The following is a 23,386-nucleotide window of genomic DNA, read 5'->3' as shown; positions in this document are numbered from 1 at the left end:
GAATCCAGTCAATGCGTGGTAAATTAAAGTCACCTGGAAGTAAGATGTTGGTGTCAGAGCTGGACAAATTTATAAGATAGTCTAATGCCAAGGAGAGATCCCTATAAACAGACTCCAAACTTTTTGGATGAATGTAAACGTTTAAGATGAAAAAAGTCTTAGTCTGTACCATTATCTTTACACATACCAGTTCAATTGATAATACAAATTTAAAAGATCCAGAAGAAGAGAAATATGTATTTTTTACCGCTATGAGAACATCTCCACCTAAATCCTTTGCATTACCAACATGACGATCGTTCCTGTAAACTTCGAACTCTTGACTGAAAAGTTCTATGTCGCAAAAGCTTGAATTAAGCCACGTTTCTGTCAAAACGAATACGTCGTGTGGAAATTATTGGGAGTTAAGAAGAATGTCAGTAGTCTTGCTACGAAGTCCCCTTACGTTTTGGTAGAAGAGCGCAAGCCTGTTAAGTTTTTTTGATTTGTTTTTCAAAGAAACACCCTGTTTTTGGCTTTGAGTACATTTTTCGACTAAAGTCTCTGCGGGCCATATATTTGGGTTACAAATAGAATCAAAGCAAGTCGGATTCGTTATTAATTTAAAAGAGGAAACAAAGCTTTTTGGTTTACTGATCTTAGTACACCTGATAGATGAGCTGGAAGGTATGCTCTTGGTAGATACTAAGTGGGAAGTTATCTCTTCTGGCGTAGTAACTGGGTCCAGACGAGATATGAAAATTATTTTTGGTTTCGAGACGGCTTTGATAGGGATGACGTTGTTTATTACAGTTCCTGTAACGGTGTCACTATTGGAAGCTGAATCTGAGACAACAATTCGAGGTATGTTGGGAGTTTCGGTGGGATCGGTGCATTTACTGAAACTCTACTCCAACCTATGGCATACATGCAAAACCTGAAAATGCATTCAGATTTTGTAAAAGAAGTGATGAAATTAAACGAAAGTAGTATTTAAAGATCAACCATTTTAAGATTATTGAGTATTAGTGCTCCTTCTTTCAGGGATTTGAATCAACTGGCCTTTCCACATGACATAACACTATTGTTTTCTGTGAGTAGCTTTCGAGATTGGCAGGACATTGTCATGGACGACAAAATATACGACCAGCACTAAACTAGAGTATAATTATCAATCTCTAGTATATTCTATAAAAGCCTTAACCATCAATTGACTACAATTGACTACTAGCGAAAGTTATTTTAATGATAACTATTTTTAAAGCAAGGGTCGAGTTATTAAATCTGAATCTCATACCTTACAAAGCAAAAATTAAACAAGCCGGCAATCTAAGCAACAGAAAAAAACCTGAAAATATTTTCATTACATGGCAGATTTTTTTTTTTACAAGAAATCCGATGGGTATACTTTCAAAAAAGACATCTCTATACTAAATAAATTAAAAATTGCGTTAAACAGTTAGATCAAAAGTTATTATTACATCGTTAGGAATGGAACCAACAAAGGGCGAGATTATGAATCAAAGCTATCTCGATATCTAAGCGTATCATCGCCAAAATTTTAAATTACTTTCCAACCATCATAACAGTTTAAAATATCTTTGGCTCTTTCGAAATTAAAAAACCTTCTCAATTTTTGCAGAATTGGATATAAAGCTAAGGATTTAAGTAAACTCCTAAGATTTTATTCCTTGTTTTCAATATTGTACTAATTTGTTAGATGAACAGGTAGTTACTTAAATAATTTCTATTACCGACTTGAAGATGATTGTGCGCTATGAAGTCTAAAGATACGTTTGAAAAAGAACAATTGCATTCCTTCAAATTCTTTTACAAATCTATAACGAAGCAGACAGAGGAACTCTTATTACAGAGGAAAAATCTACATTCAAAGACCTGCGATATTTTTATTGTTTCACAACTTATATGGGGTCTGAACCAAGGAACCACTTATTTTGGTTAAAAGTCATCCTATAGCGAACTCAAATGGATGCAATTACATATATAAATAATTAAAAATCATACTTTTGGACTTGCCAATGTTAAATTGTAGATCCTATAGGTCACGATAGGAAGAATTCAGCAAGTAAGACCAGATCGTTTTGCGTAGAGCAGCATCCATATGAGTTCACCATTACATACAGAAAAACAAGTATTGATAGTCAATTGTTCGTCTATAGTCAGGAACTTAGATGAAAGACCGATAAAAGATTATAAAGTAGAGAGCTTCTGTTAAAAGTGTAGAATATGGCCTATTGTGATCTACTGTTGTTAGACATATAAGAACTCCAGCTTGAAAAGAGTAAAGGAGGTTATTTTTGTCTACCAGTTAATCTACCAATGGTTTAGAACAATGCTAAATATTTGTCTCAAAGCTTTGTTTGGGAAAAGTGTATTCACTCTTTTTAAATATCACACAAATTATAAACCTCATAAACGGCTATGGAACTTTTTCTTCATTCATAAGTTTATTAAAAAAGTGGCAGAAGAAATGTAAGAAAATATAAACTCCATCAACACCGATTGCTTCTATTTATTTATTTATTTATTTATCATCAAGCAGAGAGCTAACTCTTACAGACTAGGATTTACATAATTTTTTTAATTTATTAATAATATAGATAATATTTATATGAATGAGAAAAACAAAAACTCAACAATAATATAATAACAATTAACAAAAATATTAAAGTTCAGCTGATTGAATAGTTAATTCATTTAAAACATATGTTTTGAAAGTATCTCTTGAACAACTTTTAAAAATATCTATTTTATTACATACAGCATTAGTTTCCCTGATGCAACGAGAAATTGGCTCATTAAGTCCATAATTTGTGCGATGAAAATATTCATATAAAAAGTTAGATTCACGAACATTCCTCTGAGGAACACGAAGTTTTATAAGATTTAATAAATTAGGACATTTTATGTGATACGTTAAAATATCTCTGATGAATATAACAGAGAAGCAAGTACGCCGACTTTCCAGAGTTTTAATATCGAATAGTGAGCACCTTGTTTTGTAGGTTGGCATATCAATTCGCCAATGTAGTTTAAAGATTAAATATCGAGTAAAGTTTCTTTGAACTTTTTCAATTCTATTACAGGAGTTTCTATAAAAAGGATTCCAAACTACACTAGAATACTCCAACACAGATCTTACCAGAGAATTAAAAAGTGACTTAAGAGAATATGGATCTTTGAACTCTCTTGTGTTTCTCTTTAAAAACCCGAGCATTTGATTAGCCTTGTTAACCGTATATAGTCAATGTGTGGCAGGAATGAAAGTTTAAAGTCTAAAACGACTCCAAGGTCCTTTTTACATTCAACTCGTTCTAGATTTACATGATTAAGTTCATAATTGAATAGAATAGGAGTAGTATGTCTAAAACACGACATAACTTGACATTTAGAAACATTAAGATGGAGGAAATTAGACTGACACCATTCTGTTAATCTAAGTACATCTTCAAGAAGTAAATGACAATCAGATAGACATTTAATTCCACGATACAACTTAAGGTCATCGGCAAATAAGAGACAAGGAGAAGATACAAAAATTGACGGAATATCATTTATGAATAATAAAAATAACAATGGGCCCAAATGACTTCCTTGAGGAACACCTGATGGGACATAAATATTTTCAGAATAATAGTCTTCAATTTTAACAATTTGAATCCTGTTGGAAAGGTAAGATTTTAACCAGCTCAGAAGTGTAGAGTGAAAACCGAGAGAATACAATTTATGCAGAAGCACCCTGTGGTTAACACGATCGAATGCTTTAGCAAAGTCAGTAAATATAATATCTGTTTGTATATGATCTTCAAATTTATTTATGATGTAATTAGTCATTAGAGACAGATTTGTTATTGTTGATTTACCAGAAATAAAACCGTGTTGATATTCAGATATATAGTTACGTAATTGAAAAGATAACCTGTTGTAAACAATTTTTTCAAATAGTTTTGGCATTGCAGAAATCTTGCTAATAGGCCGGTAATTGGTAATATCCTGCTTAGATCCAGATTTAAAAACTGGGGTAAGAAATGATAGTTTCCAACTATCCAGAAATTTACCCTCGGATAGAGATGCATTAAATTGCTTTATTGGTTTTCATTTTATGTAGACTTATTTGAAGTTCAAGCATCGTTATATGATTATTAAGTTCAGCACGTAGATTTCTGGTAAGGCATAGCCGAAGGAAGAATGAATAGCAACTGGTAAAGGATGCTTTTGAAATAAGCTGTATTGTTTATATAAGGTTTTTGCTTTTCTTTACAAACTCATTTGTATTGTTAGCTTGCAGAAAAATAAGTTCTCCTATGTAATTTAAGAATCGAAAATATTTATTCCCTGGCCGTTTACATTTCTAGTCACACCATTTCTAGACCTTGCATATTATAAATATTTCTAAACGATACAACTTTTTATTTTACAATTTAAGTATCAAATTTTAAGAACTTATAATCATTTTTTTTAATAACTTGCTGTCACAGTTATAGCATTCAGCAGAATAATCCATCTTAAAATCACACCCTGCATTATCAAACACTCCTCCCAATACTATTTTGTCCTCGTCGTAGTCCCTCAAAGGAATCAAACAATTTATTTTGATTGATCAAACTTTCCCTCAAGTCCTAATTTTTTATTTTTGTTTCTTAACTCCTTGCACTCGCATTCAAAATCGCAATTCACCGATATGGATGAAGGATGAACTGAGCATAGGTAGATTTGAGTGCAAAATGCACCCAAGATAGGTACAATCAAAAGGCAAAAAAATAATGATTGCTTACTTCATCACCGTTCTTCGTCGTCATATAGTCATCGTCATAGCCACAGTCATCGTCGATGATGTTGTATTCGTAGTCGAACATCGTCATCGTCGTCGTCGTTTTCGTTGTCATTGTCGATGTCGTCGTCGTCAATGACAAGGATCAGCTTTGAATGTGGCGTAAAGTCCTTCTAGTCATCAACTTTCTGGGTAAATTGCCAGAGGATTTGAAAGGATATTCGCATTGAAGATAGAAGAGAAAGATACACCTTCATACACTTACGTACATATGCGTCATCATCAGGTAAAAATGAAGCAATGCCATAGTATGAGTGAGTTTGCAGAAAGAACAAAAAAGAGAACAAATCGAAAAGTCGTAAAAAATGACACTGGTAACATTACACTAAAAGCACTGACACATTAATTCCCTACAGCCGTGTTGTGTCCTTTGTGTGTTTGAGACATGTCCTCACTTCCTGAAATGGCTTAAAGTGAATGGAAACACCAGAATGTTAGTTTGGTTAGGGGTTACGAGTAGGTAGGCAGTAAGGAACATTGGCGCCGTAATCAGACACGTTCAATTGATTTGAAAGCCAGAGTTAACGTCTTTTAAGCGATTTTCGAATATGAAATGACAAACTTCTCAAAAGGACTTGCGTGTCGGATAAGTTAATAAAGGAATATTTTGTGTGTAGGCAAAATATTCTACATATTATGTAGGATAAAATATTGAGAAAGAAAATTTTGTAAGGACTCATAAGAAATTCATAATGTTACGCTGGTATTTTGTTACAAGAAAAAAAATATTAAAATTGACAAAATGTCAAATGAAAGCAGAGTGAAAAAAGAATTAACTTTCCTCCCGCTACCCTTACTCCTACAACTTTGACTGAACAAAAAGTTACATGGTTCTGCCCCGTTGTACCTACATATACATAAGCCCCATCATTGCACTTCACCCTTTTTCGCTTAATCACGTTTTTCAGTTCTCTATCCTTCACTTTTTTATTTGTGCCAAGAAAAACACATTCTTCGTCAGCAGGATTCCAAATTGAATTTCCATTTGAATTTTTATTTTCAACGAAAAAAAGAAAAGAGTGAAACAAAAATGTCACCCATTGATTGGAATATATGGGTTGGGGTGGTAGTGGTAGTGGGGGTGGGGGTGGTTTATGTGCATCTGTTTGTCAGAGCGAGTATAGAGTATAGCACGATGAGACTTTTATTGGTATCAAGGAGACAATAAAATGGGACGCGACAAATTGCATGTGAGACTATTTCTACTTCTTTTTGTTTTGTATAGGTAACGTTTTTCACTATAGATGTGGATAGATGAATACAGCTAGAAAAGTGTACGAGTATATTGCGAAAACATAATATTCAAATATGAATTTGGTTATTTGGAGGCGGGAGCGGAGGAATGTGATGTGCAGGGATGAAGACGACACGTTCGCTATAACACCAAGGACATCACACACAGGTCGACGGGAGACAAATAAACAAAACAAAAAATAAAAATTGACAACAATAATAAGTGATGAAAGGAAATTGGAATATTAACAACAGCAACGATGGGAATTGCATTTTCATTTTTGAAATTTGAAGATGTGTATGCTGGAAGAGGGCTGTTTCAAGGTTCATAGCTAGAGTTATGCCTTGGGATCACCATCAGCGGGCTCTTTATACTTGTGATACTATAAAAGTTTTGTTAAATTCCAATCAATGAAAACAATATTGTTGTTGATTGAATATTGATAGCACATAAAAAGTAAACATGAGAACGGCACTACGATTCACAAAGCGAGTAGATGTTTTGTATGAATTGTTTGCATCAATAAAAAAGGATATGTCGTAACTTAAAACTTAACAAAAAAAAACAAGTTGATTTAGAACTGAAATGTGCGCTACAGGTAGAAACAGTCCACTTCTTATGTCACTAACCAACACTACGTCAAACTAGAAACAAATTCATTCTTAGGCAGACGCTTCTTCAATATCTTAAAGAACTTAAAGATATAATAAGACACAGCCTTTTAAACTTCACCAAAGTCTCAGTATGACTAAATCAAGACAACCGATACTATCACTCTTTTAGGGAAGTGCAATACTTCCGGGTATCACAATAAATCTATATTGATAAATTAAAGAATTTTGTAAAGGATTTACTCGTACTCGTATATGGCTAAAATTAGCGATGTTAGAACCATTTCGTGGAGTCTTTGATTTTTATCTCAAAAAGTTTATCAAGAGTGTCTTCGAAGCTTTACATAATAAAATGGTCAGGACAGGACATTGAGAAAAAAGTGGATCACATTTTCAATTTCATTTTGGACTCCGTAGCTACGGCAATGAGAATTAACAGGAATACCCAAATTTGCTACATGCTCTTCTATCGCCCAATGTCCAATATATATTTAAGTGACCCTGGGTATATCATGCATGTGTCTGCATAAAAGTTCGATAGAACTATTTAAGTAATAGGCGGTCCAAAGCTTCGTTTGGATTCCTACAGGAAAATTGAGAAAACTTTGCTCTTCATAGCTCTAAAAGAAATATTTTACCTTTCCGCAAGTGAGCTATGAAGGGCCAATCCTTGCCGGGCCAACTCAACCCGTTCATTTTCATTATGACGTGGAACCCAAATAAGTGTGACACAAAGGTTGATATTTAGGCTGGATAGCTCATCACGAAATTATTGGACTAGTAGAGGATGTTGTGGCCTCTATACTATATATAAATAGCCATAACAGACGCTATCTATCTTCATTGCAGAAAGTCGTGTTTCTATTTAGTTTGAGTTGGATTTGAGTCTTTTGCTGGCTTCCATGTTTGCTAGTAATTCAACCTTCTTAACCCGTTAGTAAAAATAGCGGTATCGAAGTCGTTCGCAACCATACCATCTTCCCACTGTTCCGATACGAAATTGTTTGAGTGTGACTCGACTTCGTTCTTTTGATGGAATTTTCCAGCTATTGATTCCTTGAGCCAACTTTCGATGACACTGCCATACATTTCGGCTCAAACGGCCCCTATTTCGCGTTCAATGTTATGGCGTTGAGATCTTCCAACTTCGTCGTTTTGACGTAAATTAAAGTAAACCTAAAGAACATAGTTTTTTTCAACTTCCCATAGGAAGTTATTGTAATGGTTCCGATTTGCCAAATTGAAAATTTTGACATTTCTCGACGTTTCAAGGTCCCTAGAGTCGAAATAAAAGATTTGACGTTCGTACGTCCGTACGTTCGCGACGTTTTTTTCGTCGTCCATAGCTCAAGAACTAGAAGAGATATCGATTTCAAATAAATTTTGTTCTACAGATAATAAGGCAGAAAGATGCTTCTGCATCGCAAGGGCTCGCAAGAAAATTTCTTGGGTGGTTTTTTTTACCATAGCAGTTTGAAAAAAAGGTGAACATTTTGGTTAACCCTAAATATCTTACGTACCAAAAACGCTAGAGACTTGAATTAAATTTTATATAATATATTGTAACGTGATATCAAAGAAGTATATATATTGAAAAAAATCCGTTTAACGGTTTTTTTTTTTAAATTTCAAAAACTGAAAAAAATGTGTCACCGTTTTTTTTTTTTCTCCAATCTTTGCCAAGAGCGGACGAAATAGCTGCCCACAACTCGTTTCGTATTAAACAAAAATTAGCTAAAAAGCTAAAACAAAACCGATCGGTGCCCCAATGGGTCCATCTACGTACAGGAAACACAATCCGGTACAACGCTAAGAGACGTTACTGGAGGCGTTGAAAGCTCGAATTGACAGTTTTTTACAAAAAATAAAAAGATAAAAAGATTTTTATTTTTTATAAAAAAAACTGTCAATCCGATTTTTCTCAAAATTTGATCAGATGTCAAAAACATTATTTTTCGTTGCAGAAAATTGTTTTGGAGATGAAATCATATTTTGGTCGTAAAATTTTGGAGGTGACAGTTTTTTTTCAGTTTTTTTGATTCATAAAAAAACCGTTTAAACGGATTTTTTTTCAAAATATATACTTCTTTGATATCACGGTTCAATATATTACATACAATTTAATTCAAGTCTCTAGCGCTTTTGGTTCGTAAGATATTTAGGGTTAACCAAAATTTTCATCTTTTTTTTTCAAACTGCTATGCCAACACAATTTTTTTGAGAGCTCTTTCTGCATCTTTCTGCCTTATTACTGTATAACAAAATTTATTTGAAATCGATATGTCTTCTGGTTCTTGAGGTATGGACGGCGAAAAAAACGTCGCGAACGTACGGACATTTTTCTTAAAATCTTTAATTCCGACTCTAGGGACTTGAAACGTCGAGAAATGTAAAAATTCTAAATTTAACAAATCGGATCCATTAAAATGAGAAAGGACAGAGCCCTGGGCAAACCAGCATTTATTTTGTGGTTTTCAGAATTGAATCCATCCAATAATCCTTTTATCGAACGATCCAAAAGGTAATTACTGATCCAATGAAGCAGGGATTCATGAAAACCGAAAGCACGCATTTTCGATAAGAGAGCCTGTTGCAAAATCCTATCAAATGATTTTAAAATATCAAGTGCAATAATCTTACTTTCTCCAAAGCGATGTAAAGATTTGCTCCACTGTTCGGTGGGATGATGAATGAGATCACCACTGGACCTTTTGCTTCAAAAGCCGTATTGCCGGTCATTAAGATGCTTTCGATCTTCAAGATATTTCTTGGGCTGATAATTATTCAGCGTTTCTATGACCTTGGAAAGAAGGGACGTAAGTGTAACAGGGCGGTAATTAGAGGGTGAGGAAGATTCACCTTTTTTGGAAATGGGCTGAAAAAATGTAGTTTTCCATCCTCTCGGAACGAGACCTTACGGGTAGGATAGATGAAAAAGCTTACAGAGTAGTTTTGCCACCGTTTAAGAACACCTCTTAGGGACAATTAGGAAGAATAGCGGGAATACCATCCGGACCAGCAGATTTATGTGTGTTTAGATCTCTATGGACTCTTGCCACAGTACGAGTGCGAAAAAACATTGGTCCCATTGAATCACTTTCTCTCTCAAGACAACGGAAACTTACCTTCTTGGCACTAATAACCTCTTGACAGCTCACGTCGAACCATGCGGTTTCCTTAGGTCTGATGATTTTAATACTATTCGGGATAAAAGTTATCATTCCTAGGAGAATTAAACTTGTGATCATATCAGCTCTGGCATCAACGTCATTATCGAGGAAGAATAGTGACCAGTTAAAGATCCTGAAGTAATTATTGAGACCGTCCCAGTTGGCTTTCTCGTATTGCCAAACGGTTTTCTTAGGAGCTCTTTCTTTAACTGGAGAGTTTGTACACGAGAAATTTGCTGATATGACACAATGGTCAGATGTGCCTAGAGGAGATAGAACACTAATAGTGTACTTACCAGGGTCAGAAGTAAGAAACAAGTCCGATATTCGGGTGGGCTCGTTGATCAGCTGAGTAAGGTGGTTCAACTCAGCGAATATTTCAGCACACACTCCATCGGGTATTGTCTGGTCTAAATGTTTAAGCAAGGAAGAATTGTTTACATTGAAATCGCCCTTAACAACGATATTTTATTTAAACAAGAAAACTGTTAAAAATAATCCTAATGAATCTAAAAAAAATGCGTGGCCGATAATTAACTAATGTTGTGTTCAAAACAACTTCTAATCACTGTTTACACATTATTACAAACTTTTTGAAGGATATACGTAGAATTTGACAACACATGCAAATGATGAAATTTTTATTGGAACAACGTTCGTAGGCTTCACCCGTCTTACAAGCTTTGATTTATTAAAATCTAAAGCCCACAAATCCATAACTCTTTTGTCATGAAGTAGCATCTAATGAGTTTTTATCGCTTTTAATGAATTAAAAGTCAAATTCCACAATCTAAAGTAACCAAGGTCACAAATCTCAAGGATAAACGAGAATCTATAATTTAGTTTAAACCTTAAAGCTGCACTCATAAATCGATGATATTTGCATTTCTGCAGAACGAATCTAGGCATGCATCCTGCCTCCTTCAGTCAAGGTTTAAGTTCTTTCATTGGAAATATTGTGCACATAAAGGACTATGGGTTAAGAATCCTTTTCGTTACAGTTATTTTATGATGAATTCATATGCAGAAAATAAAAGCCAACAGCAACAACAACAATTTGAAAAATCTGGATTCAGACTCTTCATAGGAAAATACCTTGCACCACAATCTACCTACCCCACCTATTACTCATGGATGAAATTGTAGTAAATCTAAAAAAAAGGATAAAAACTCTTCGTCCTCACACCATGGCACATTACAACATCCTTGTAGTCTGCCTACCTTTCTCAATTTTCTGTTTACATCAGACTCACGGGTTTCACCGGGCATTGCATCATAGACAAATAGACAAAAAGACAAATAGACAACTAGACAACCAGACAAACAAACAATAGATCAGGACACTTGAAACGGATGGGTAGTCGTCGAAAAACTGCATTAGTTCGAACATAAATTTGCGTATGTCATCTGCATGTCGCATTAGCGCGAACCTCCATCAGCCCAACCCGTTTCAAAATGGATTTGGAACTTCAAGGGTTTATTTGTTGCGGGGAATGATGGACGTGGGAGAGACTTCGACTACGGCTACACCGACGATGGGGACGACAACGGTGATTTGGGGCTGTTGAGCACAGTAGTTGAGGTTGATGCATTTTCATCATTGAGGAGGATAATTTATATGGCAGATAGTTGCAGTAGCACTCACAGTCACAGTCACAGTCGCAGTCGCTGGCAGAATACGCGGATGTTGAAATTGCGTTTTAGTTTGTTTCGGCAAATGAAACATGATGTATGTGTCGTCTGTTGGTGTTATGACAAAATAAAAGAGGATGTGTATACGATTTTTGAAAGAGAAGAGCTTCGGCAAGATGTGAAAATGACTACTGCAACGTTAGCTAGAACGTTTGAATTTATATGCATTAGATTGTGATTAGATTTTGAATTAATGCGTCAATTTCAGAATAATGACTAAAAGAAACTGGAAAAAAGAAGAGTCAAATGTGTTCTTTTGACAAGGCTGCCTTTTGTACATAATATCGGTCCTGACATGGAGTATTGAATTGTCTTTTTTTCTGAGAATGAGTGTGTTTTTTATCATTAAATTTCTTGGCGTTTCAAGGTCATTTTAATCTAATCTATGTTTTTTTCTATGTCCATATATTAAGATACAGTATTTTTTTTATTTATTTAGCTTAATACAAGCTATCATAACTTAACTTAACTTAACACTAGGTTAACATTTTCTTTTTTTTTGCAGTTCTTGTTATCAGTTTTCTACATTAATTCATGTGGGCCCTAAGGCCCACATAAAAGCTCTTAAATGTACAAGAACTAACAATTTTGGTTTTATTTGACTTAAAATTACAAGGGACGGGAATTCGGACTCAAAAAGGGACAAAGTGAAGGGTATCTTTCAGATGGGATTTGGAAATGTTGAAATCGAAAACTACCATAGCAGCGTTGCAGTGACGAAGAATTTTGGACATTGGTTCAAAGTGCCCGTAATTAGTGCGGTGATGAGGGATATAGAAAAGGGAAACAGATCGCAGATTTCGAGGGTTAGTTTAAGATGAATATCACTCAGGAGTGCCGGGAATCTATATTGCCCATTAACAATTGATGAGCAACTAATATATCAGCGTTTTTGCGTCTAATATATAAGGGCTGCAAACATATCAGTTTTAGTCGATCGGCATAAGGAGGCAAGTTGGATGTATCATCGCAGGGGAGGCCACGTAAGGCAAATCGAACGAAACGTCTTTGAACATTTTCAATTCTGAATGGTTTTCATAAAAGGGAGACCATACTTGGCATGCATATTCAAGATGAGGACGGACTAGGGAAATGTAAAGCGCTTTAGTTACATAGGGGTTGGAAAATTCTTTTGACCATCTCTTAATAAAACCGAGAGATCTATTAGCTTTATTAATAATTTTGTCAAAATGGGAATGAAAATTGAGGTGTTTGTCACACATAATACCAAGATCTCTAATAGAATCGACTACGTTGACGGCGTCATTAAGGAAGTAGTATACTCTATGAGATGGGATTTGTTTGTTCGAAAATGTCATTTGTTTACATTTACCTACATTTAACTCTAGGAAATTGTGCATGCACCAAACAAAAAAGATATTAATATCATTTTGTAAAAGTAATCAATCAGATGGAGTAGAGATAATCTTAAAAATTTTCTTATCATCCGCAAACATTAGGATATCTGAGTTTTTTTATTTAAGACAGACATCGTTAACAGATAAGACGAAGAGAAGGGGGCAAAGGTGACTACGTTGTGGGACTCCAGAAGTTGCATGTATAGGACTGGAGACTGAGTTACGGAAAAGGACTCTATAAGTTCTATTCGCAAGATAGGAGCTTATATAATTTATAAATATAGATGGAAAGCCTAGAGCTTTAGTTTGAGATAAATTATGTTATGGGATATTTTATCAAAGGCTTTGCTGTAATCAGTGTATACAACATCAACTTCTTTGCCATTCTCAAAGGCTGACAAAACTTTGGATATAAATTCAATTAAGTTAGTCGTAGTGGATCTACCTTTAAGAAAACCATGTTGAGCGGGGGAGAATAAAGGCTTGCAATGGAAACAAACGGAATCATAAACTAAGCTTTCAAAAAGTTTTGGAATGCATGAAAGTTTAGCAATAGGTCTATAATTGTTAATTTCAGTTTTATTGCCTTGTTTATGAATGGGAAATATAAATGAATCTTTCCATGTATGAGGAAACACACCTTGGGAGAGCGAGAGTTCAAAGAGTGCAGTTAGAGGCTTTGACAGATAATGCATACATTTTTTTAGAACAACTGATGGTACGCCATCAGGACCAGGGCTAAAATTTTCTTTGAGGCTTACAATTTTGGCAAGTACCATTTCTACAGTTATTGTAAACGATGAAAGGGAGGTTTGAGTGCAACCATCTAAATAACTAAAGTAGTGTGGATCAGGATCATGCAGATGTTCAGTATACGATTTGCTAAAGTAATTAGCAAATAGATTTGATATGGTTGTTGGATCAGAGGATATTATGTTGGAGAAACTCATTGAAGGTGGAAACCCATCAGATTTTCGTTTGACATTTATAAACTTTAAAAATGTCCTTGCATCAGAAAGAAGGTTATTTTCCATTTGGTTAAGGTATTGGTTATAAAGGGATTCCCTTAATTCAGAAAAAGGATTATAGGCGAGAATATATGTTGTGATCAGTATCAGATTTGGACTGTAAAAAGATCTTAAAAAGCTTGTTACGGGTATTTTTTAGGCTACGGAGCTTTCTGTTGTACCAAGGGGGCAGCAGAGGTGAAATCTTTTCTACGAGAGAACGGTACTGATTCTTCAATACAGTGCGAAAGAATTAAATAAAACCAATTTGTAAGGGGCTCAACTGTTAAGTGGAGGGATCTTAATTCAAAGTCGGCTGAGCTTAGAAGATTGTTAAGTTTGGAGAAATCAGCCCTACGAAAATCATAACAGTAATTTTCCATTTCAAAAAAGTTGTTTTCAAATTAGTAGAGATTAAGGGGAGGATGATCGCGATCCAAGGTTGAGAGAAGATGAGGGCTCGGGGAGACAACACAGTTATCACCATCAGATGAGAATATGAGATCGAGGTGTCTCCCCATAAAGTTTGGTACTCCATTAAGTTGAAAAAGACCACAATCAGACACACGATCAATGAACAGCGATTCAGATTCAGAAGAGATGTTAGTTGGAAAGAAGGATGTCTGATCATCTGAGGTGGACTAATTGAGATGGGGAAGATTAAAGTCTCCAAAAAAACCTCTTGGTTTTTGCATTAAGATATTAAAACGTATACTTAAAAAGAAATAAACGATTTTTTTATAAATATATAAACCAAAAAACTGAATAATATATTTTCCACCTCGAATATTTTACAAACAAAAAGTTATTTTTCATCAAAAAAATTTCTGCACCAAAGAGTAACGTTTTTGACAATTTTTTTTTGTAAAATTTAATTTTCGACACATACACATATCTTGCCAAAAAAATTAAAAACTTCTAACTGATTTAATCTTAGAAAAAATATTATTTTCAACATTTTTATAAAAGTCCAACAGTCAGCTATTATTAAAATTAAAATAAAAAAAAAAAATTAGTAAAACCAGATGTACTATCTTCGATATCATGTGGAAGGAATCGACTTGAAAATTATTTTATTCTTTAAATTTGTTCTCAACAGAAGATAATGGTTCGACACTACTAAATTTGTTAAAAGTTGGTTTCCGACTTAAAATCTCGTGTACAACAACATAAAAAGATATTAAAATCATATTTTATCATATGCAAAATATTGTTTCTAACTTATAGTTAATTTTTTTGGAAAAATTCAATTGACAAGCTTTTTTAAACTACACAAAAACCTACCAAAATAAGAAAAATACTGATAGGAAAAGATTTTCGATCCAAATATCTTGTGAACAAATAAAAATATTGACACACAAAATAATGTTATCAATATATTGTTAACGTCTAAAACAAATCAATAGACGGGTGGAAACTATCACATTCAAGCTCCTACTGACCTCTATGAACTGAACAAAACTCAAATTTTGCTGGTCGTAAAAATCATAAACGAGTATTTTAGCCCGCGAGGGTCATAACAAAAATATGCTCCTTCTAATCGCCAAAAAAGATACCACAATCTTTAAACAAAACACCAAATAAAATTAAAAACTGCTTTTTGGTTCTTTTCCAAGAATTTGAGTATATCTGCACTTCCACATTTTAGATGTCAAATCACAATAAAAATCCAAACAAATATTTAATACCATCAACCCCTCCCCACCCGCCCTCGCTCCCACTACTGAAACCCAAATCCAAAACACTCATACACTCGATATCTATCTATCTATGTATATTTGTAAGTATCATCATCATTTATATCCTTAGTGCATTCAGCTAACCAACCGGAAAACCAAAGAGTCATTCATGGTATACCACACACTTACTATACCAAATGAGACCACACAAAGCAGTCATACAGCAGTCATATGCATGCATAGCATATCCACCATCCCAAAGCAGAGCGTATAGCATCAGGATCCACAACCAACAACAAACACAGATGATACAATATTCACAGGGACACAAAAATAATAATAATAAAAAATATAGTATATTGCATTATATCCACACTAGATGGAGCCACTTGGTCGCAATTGAACCCCCAAACACCGAAACCAAACCATCTCCAGCTATTATACCCAACAAAACAGTTACAAATGCAATTTTAATTTAAATTTAATCACATACATAGTATTGCCATTTTGTGGAAAAAGAAAGAAGCAAGCTCCAGGATGAGCGGTAAATTGCATTTCAAGTGTATACATGTGACTCCGTTATGTTTCGCAGTTATTTTTCAGTAGTATTAAGGAAAAAAAAACGAAAAGCCCTTCAAAGCCCTAGCCGAATATCGCCCTCTCAGATCCTTTATCACCCTTCCCTCGCCAACCCCTTCCAGACCCTACCCCATCAAACTTAACGCCCTCGCTTGTGTATTATTATTACTCTTGCTGGTTTGGCGATTTTACTTAATTTTTTTGTCTTTGCTTTCATTTTCAAAACCGTTGTTTGACTGAATATAACAATACAATAACATCAACGACAACCCCAACGATGCAGCCCCACTGTACCTAGGTATAGGTAGTATAGGTACGGTACAACCCTCCGTGAACAAACAGAATTTAAATGAATAAAATAAAAATAAACAACAGAGAACGTAGAAAATACAATAACAAAAAACGAACCCTTACGATTTGATGTGATGGGTGGAAACTGGAGCTGCAGTTGGAACTGGAACTGGATGCTGCCAATGCCACATGGAGTGCAGCAAATTTTGTTGAAAGAATGCAGAGTCCAGACAGAAGCCGCAGAAAACAAAACTGCACAAATCGGATGGGCGCATCCAGAGCGGTAGACGGCTTTTTAAAAACCAAACGATAGTATTGCCAAAGGCATGTTTTAATTTTAACTAATTCCAAGGAAGACATTTTTTAGAACTTCAATTAAATTTTTGACAGGAACCAAACATTGAAAAACTGAAATTTATAATTAAAAATTTAATTTTCCATAACAATGTCCAACTGGCATGTTAATCATAGAGACTTCCTCATCAAATATTGACAGTCACACCAAAGTCTCTACTACTTCTTTTTAAAAAGGTCCATAATACCTTTGTTTTGTTAGAACTGAATTATAATCTTATAAAATCAACAATGAAAACTTAACCTTGAAATCCAAATCCTTCATTCTTTATGTTTATATTTACAATCTTTTCTGTGGAAATAAGACTTAATCATTTATCAAGCATATAAATTTTGTTGTTCTCAGAAAAAACAGGTTGTTTAAAACAAACTTATAATTATAATATGTTACTTGTGTAACGGTGCCGTGAAAAACAGCCAAAGAAGGACTTACTTTTAAGAATTGGCATAAGCAGTTGGCCTTATTGGACTTAAACACTGTCAAATAAAGCAAAAAATAGACTTATTTCATTTTTGATAGTTGGAAAGCTCTCTAATCACCGCCATTATGTTTTTCTTAGCAATAGGTCTAACGGTGATTTGATATTTTATCGAACTGAACAAATCATTACACGCCATTTTGAAGAAATGAAGATTATTGCACTTGATTTTCAAAAGCATTTGATAGAGTTTGGCACCAAGCTCTACTATCTAAAATGCTGGCTTTTAGTATTGATGAATGTCTTCTTCGTTGGATACAAAAATACCTTTAAAATCGTTCAATACAAATTATATTGGATGGTTTCAAGTCTGAAATTTATGAAATAAAAGCTTTCTTAAATTCATATGCTATGTCTTTTCGTTCAATTCTAATCTATTTTACTTTTTCGCTGTAACGATACTACCCTTTTTGTTGTTCGGATGCAGAACTTCAACCGCAACGTTTAGTAAGCTCATTAAATTGGATCTCGACAGCAATGTCTAATTTGGAATTATTAACCGTGTAGAATTTAATGCTTCAGAAAATCAATGCTGTTTTCTGTCACTAAAGCGTAAACCCCCCGGTACCGCTACCCATTAGAGGCACTTGCATCCAGGAATGTGTATTTCGGATCGCCTCTTAAGAAATGATCACATATTCGCTATTATCAAAAATGCTACTATTGAGTGAAGAAATTTGGATAGAATCTACATAAAAAGAAATTTCAAACTGATAGACACTAGAACTATAACCGACAAATCAACATCTCTTGAAAATTCGCAATGTTTTGTTGCGGAAATTTTATTTCCAAAACAAAAACACACTTTCCTAGAACTGTCACTTTACTGCGTGAGAGCGGGACGACCGTGGTTTGCCAACTATCGGTTCTCTCATTCAGTATGGTGGCGAAAACTATTTCTTTCTTTAACAGGTAGCATTGGTTGATGGGATGGTTTCCATGGCAGTGAAACCAAACCAGATGGACGGTCTGGTGAATGGGTGCAGAAAAGTTGCATGAGGGAATGGCCTAATGGCCCAACCTAAAATTTCAATAATATAAGAGTTAATAATTTGTATAAAATCATAATGGCCCAACCTAAAATTTCAATAATATAAGAGTTAATAATTTGTATAAAATCATAACGGCCCAACCTAAAATTTCAATAAAAGAGTTAATAATTTGTATAAAATCATATTTTACTTAAATTTTTGCTCAAATTATTAAATTGTAACTTGAATTAATGTAACTTTAACTATGTTTATGGACGTATGGACTTTTAAGTTTCAAACAACTTAATTCAAGATGAACCCTATTTCAAGTTTAGTTACAAATCCCAAACGTTAAATCATTTTTCCTTCTTTTTTTTAAAGAATTGATCGTAAAGTCTTGAAAAGAAGCATATTTTTGCGATTCTTTTTTGTTTCTCAACTTTTGTCCGAATCGAGATGGAATATGGGGGTGGCTGAATGCAGCTTCTGGAATCGTCGTGACCTGGAAGTGAATCCAGCGGGCGGCGAATTCCAGGATGACTTGCATTTAGCTGTGAGAAAAAGAGCGAGTAAGCGGGATCGCGAGAATCTCATCACAAGTTGAGTTCAACAAGCCGATCTCCGATTGGCTGTTGATAAAGTGATTGAGATCCGCCACTCCACATTGGCTGAAAGCTGAAAAATGGCGGGAATTATGAAAGAAGAGACTTGACAGATCGAAGAATCTGGAAGTCAATTCTTTTCGAGTAGTCAAAGTGAGAGGATCAAGGGTTGAGAATCAGAAGAAAAAAAAAAAAGAAAAGATAAATTCTGTTGAAAAAAAAAGTTAACTAATAATTGAAAAAAAAAAGATTAGTAGAAAATCAAGTTTTAGAAAAAAAAGGAAGGAAATAAGGACTGGTTGGGAGTTTGTTACTAAAGGAAATAAGATAAGTATAAATCGATTGTGAATGTTTTCTTTGTAAATCCCAATTTCTTTTGTGGGAATAAAAGACCTTAACGGTCCATCGTCCAATTTTCTATTTTACTATCGTTGTGAATTTTATAATTATTGAAAAGATCCTGAGTTTTCATCCTGCGAAGTAAGGTTTCTCAGGCACCTTAAAAATAAAAATTTAATTGTGATAAAATTATTACTGTTGTATTCTTTTTCTTGGTGACTGTAATTTTCTTTTCTTTTGTTCCTATAGGTAAAGGTTTGCAATTTCCTTTTTCTCTATTTCAAAAAAAAAAAATTGCTGGCGCCCTCTTCTTACGTAACGTGAGAACGCCCCTGTGGCGATTTGATTCCAATTTTTAATTTTCTGATATCAAGTGATATCAAAATCGTGAGCAACTTAATTAATCGACCTTTCGATTAATTTGTGCATTGAACTCACCCCTTGCTGAGCTAGTTGTAGTGGCAGCACTTAATTTGCTGCTTGTTGCAATTTTTGCCGAGTTCGTCTCTTCGCCGCTCTTTTTGACAGTTCGGCATAAATTACACATTTATAATTCGCGGTCTGTTAAAATCGTATTTTTGTGGTTTCCTTTCTTTTTAAAATAATATTATTAAGTTTGAGCAACAAAAATTGCAACAGTTTCTTGGCTTTCGTTTTTTACCGATATTCTCATAAACAATATTCTGTAGATCCTCTTAACCCTCTCAAACAATTTAATATTATAATTCTTTAAATACTAACGTTAATAATTCTTATTAATATAATATATTCTTAAAATCTAAAACTTAAACTAGACTGTTGAAAAATATTAATTTGCAATTTATACTTTTTATATTATTATTTGGTGAATTAAAACACATACAAATTTTACCACATATTTAGTACATAGTTTGATCTGCTAAAATTTGTATCCAATGGTTTCTGGGGCCTTATACTTGAACGACCAAAACTAAAGTTTAAATTACCAAGAATTGCTGGTGATGAAATTTGTCCGTTTATTATTCCAACAATAAAACAAAACAGCAGTACTTCCTATGAATTGTCAAAGAAGGAACATTTATGAGAGAAAGTTTTTGTGAATAAGGCGGTAATGTTTGAATATCATGAAACCACGGAAGGGATCGTTGACACAGACGCAAAAACGCTGTTAGAACTTTTTTTTTTACATATTTTCAACATTTAAAACAAAAATATTATTATTGCACCATTTCCTGAATAATATTAAGTCTTATGGCAAGAGAAGACAGTCAGATGTAGAGTTTATTGAAAAAAAAATGTAATGCCAACAGCATATTTTTGGACAGAATTTTGTGTGATCGAAACCAAGTCATTTATAAATAAAACAAAGAGAAAAGGACCAATGTGACTACCCTGGGAGACACCAGAATTTACAGGAAATGAACTTGAACACTCGTTACGAAATTGAACACTTAACGTCTATCTTGCAAATATGAGGAAATCCAGTTTATGAAATAGTCGTTAAAACCTTGCTGCGATAGTTTTAAAACTAATGTTTTATGACACAATTTGTCAAAGGCCTTGCTGAAATCAGTACACGTTTTTCAAAAACATCTAAAAAAAAGGACGTAAAGTGAAACAGATTTGTAACAGTTGAACGCTTTTTAACAAAACCATGCTGGTTATCACAGATTGAAAAGAAAGGACGCTACATACGATTGACTCAAACAGTTTAGGTATCACAGATAGTTTATCAATAGCTTGGTAGTTCATTATTTCGTTTTTAGGACCTTTTTCGTGTACTGAAGGAGCTCTTCCAGATAAAAGGAAACAGCGAGTTACTTAAAGACGTGTTGAAAAGAACACATAACGGGTGTGCAAAATACGCAAAACATTTCTTTTAAATGGATGATAGTACACTGTCGGGACCAGGACTAAAACATTCGTAAAGTTGTAGGTCAATATTAAGGACAGTATCTTTACTTATAACGAAATTGATAGAATTTAAGTGGGTGAAATTGGAAACCGTGGCAGATGTGTTAGGAAAACTAATAGTGTTATGATCTACAAAAGCATCTTTGAAGTAGTTTGCAAACATGTTCGCAATTATACTCGGCTCACTACTATTAGATTTCCAATCAGTAATTAAGTTAATGCACCCACGTGATTTCTTCTTAAGATTAACGAATTTCTAAAAACTTTCAGGATTATTATTAAGGTTTAATTCAATTTTCCGAATAAAGTCATGAATGAGCAGTCAATGAAAAGTTGGTTTATTATAATGAACGTTCTATAATCATCATCAGTTCCTTTATTCTTTATCCACGCTTTGTTCCTCTTGTTTTTTAAGTTTTTAACGTGAGAATCGAACAATGGTGGAACACTGAAGTTTTTTAGAGTCTTTTTAAATGGAATCGTTTTGTAGAGACAGTCAAAAAGTGTTAAAAAAAAATATTACACTTATCGTCAATATTTAAGTTACAAAATAAGTGATCCCTATTGATCGTACATAAGAAGTTAACAAGGTTTTTAAAATTACACCTACTAAAGTTGAATTCTAGTTCGTTGTTATTAGATAGGATATGAGACGAAGCCATGTTTATATTGAGTGCCATGTCAATGATGGTGATCTTAGTCCACAATTCTGACAGCAGAAGAAATCACAGCTGCTTTAGGTTTAGAGCATATGGTTTTTGGAGAAAAATACCAGATCGAATGTTTTTCCAAAACTGTTCTTCACACCGTTGAGTTGACTTAAGTCACATGAAGACATACCATCTGTTAAAAAAGGCTCATTTGAAGATGACGCGTTTATTGGAACGTAGAAGTAATCATCGTCAATTTGAATCCAATTGAGATTGGGTAAATTAAAATGACCAACAACGAGTACTTTTTCTTTAGGTTCCATAAAGATATAAATACTTTCAATACAGTTGTTTAATTCTTCATAAATCTCGTTCTTAGAGCTTGGTATATAATGCTGATGCAATAAATAAATCTTTTGTTGACGTTTTTATTTTCAAGCATAGTATTTCTATGTCTGTTGATCGAAAGTCGTCAATCCAGTGAAATTATTGTTGATAGCGACAAGAATCCCGCCACCAACTTCGTTTGAACCTTCTAAGTTATTACGATCACGTCTAAAGACTTGATAAGAGGAGTCAAAAAGCTCCAAGTCCGAGAAAGAGTTGTTGAGCCATGTTTCCGTGAATATTATGATATCGTGAGGAAGATTGTTAATGATTTTGTAAACCATGTTGGTCTTTGTCCGAAGTCCATTTACGTTTTGGTAGTAGATTCTTTTTTTAACCGCACATCAAGAATGTGAAATGCTTTACCCATTCTAAACATATGTTTATACTCACTTTAAAAATAAGTTGGTCTTATTTGTCAAAATAATTTGGTCTTATTTCACTTTGTTAAAGTGCTATATGCCTGTTTTCAAAAATTAGAAGAGAAAATGGATCAACTACTCGTGGTCATATTCATATACATAAGTTTGCTATCCAGCTTCGAATGACATTTTATTTTACACAATTTAATACCAAAAAATGTGTCTATATTTGTTCAGTAAAAATGTTTTGTTTTTTATAAGAAGCAAGTTGGCAATACTTTCAATACCAAACTGAATAACCATTACTATGAGAAAAGTGCAATTTCATTATTTGTCTGTTGATCTGTTCTGGGTTTGTGTTTTATTATCTCTTGTATGACTGTATATGTATGTTTATTGTTTATACTTATACATATGCATGTGTATGCGAATGATATTTATGAGTTCGTAAATTCGTTGTTATTTTTAAACAAGGGCGTGATAGCAATTTCAGGACATTTTTATATTTTTATTTTATTATGTTACCTTTTTAACAATATGCAGTTTTGTAGGCAGTGCACTAAAAGAATTATTATTGTGGATATGTTTATGTGTTATGTAGCTACATATGTTTGTATGAGTGTTTTCGAGCCGGATATGATGATTAAAAATAGGCAAAAATTTGAATGTTGTTGTATAGTAAATATTTTCATATTTGGTTAGGTGCATTTAGGTCTCTTTATTTTAGTGAATTGTGACTTAATTAACTTGCCTTAGGTGTGAAAAGACACAATTTAAAACTGCAAATTTTATTTAATTACCGTAGTGTATGTTCCTGTTTCTTGTATTTAGATTATTCATTTTTGTTTGAGTATGTGTATCAAATATAAATTAAATATCATGGAATAATTATTCATT

Source organism: Eupeodes corollae, chromosome 1, assembly GCF_945859685.1.
Source record: "Eupeodes corollae chromosome 1, idEupCoro1.1, whole genome shotgun sequence".
Classification (NCBI taxonomy): domain Eukaryota; kingdom Metazoa; phylum Arthropoda; class Insecta; order Diptera; family Syrphidae; genus Eupeodes; species Eupeodes corollae.
The sequence above is the reverse complement of the archived record's forward strand: the minus strand, read 5'-3'. Positions refer to the sequence as shown.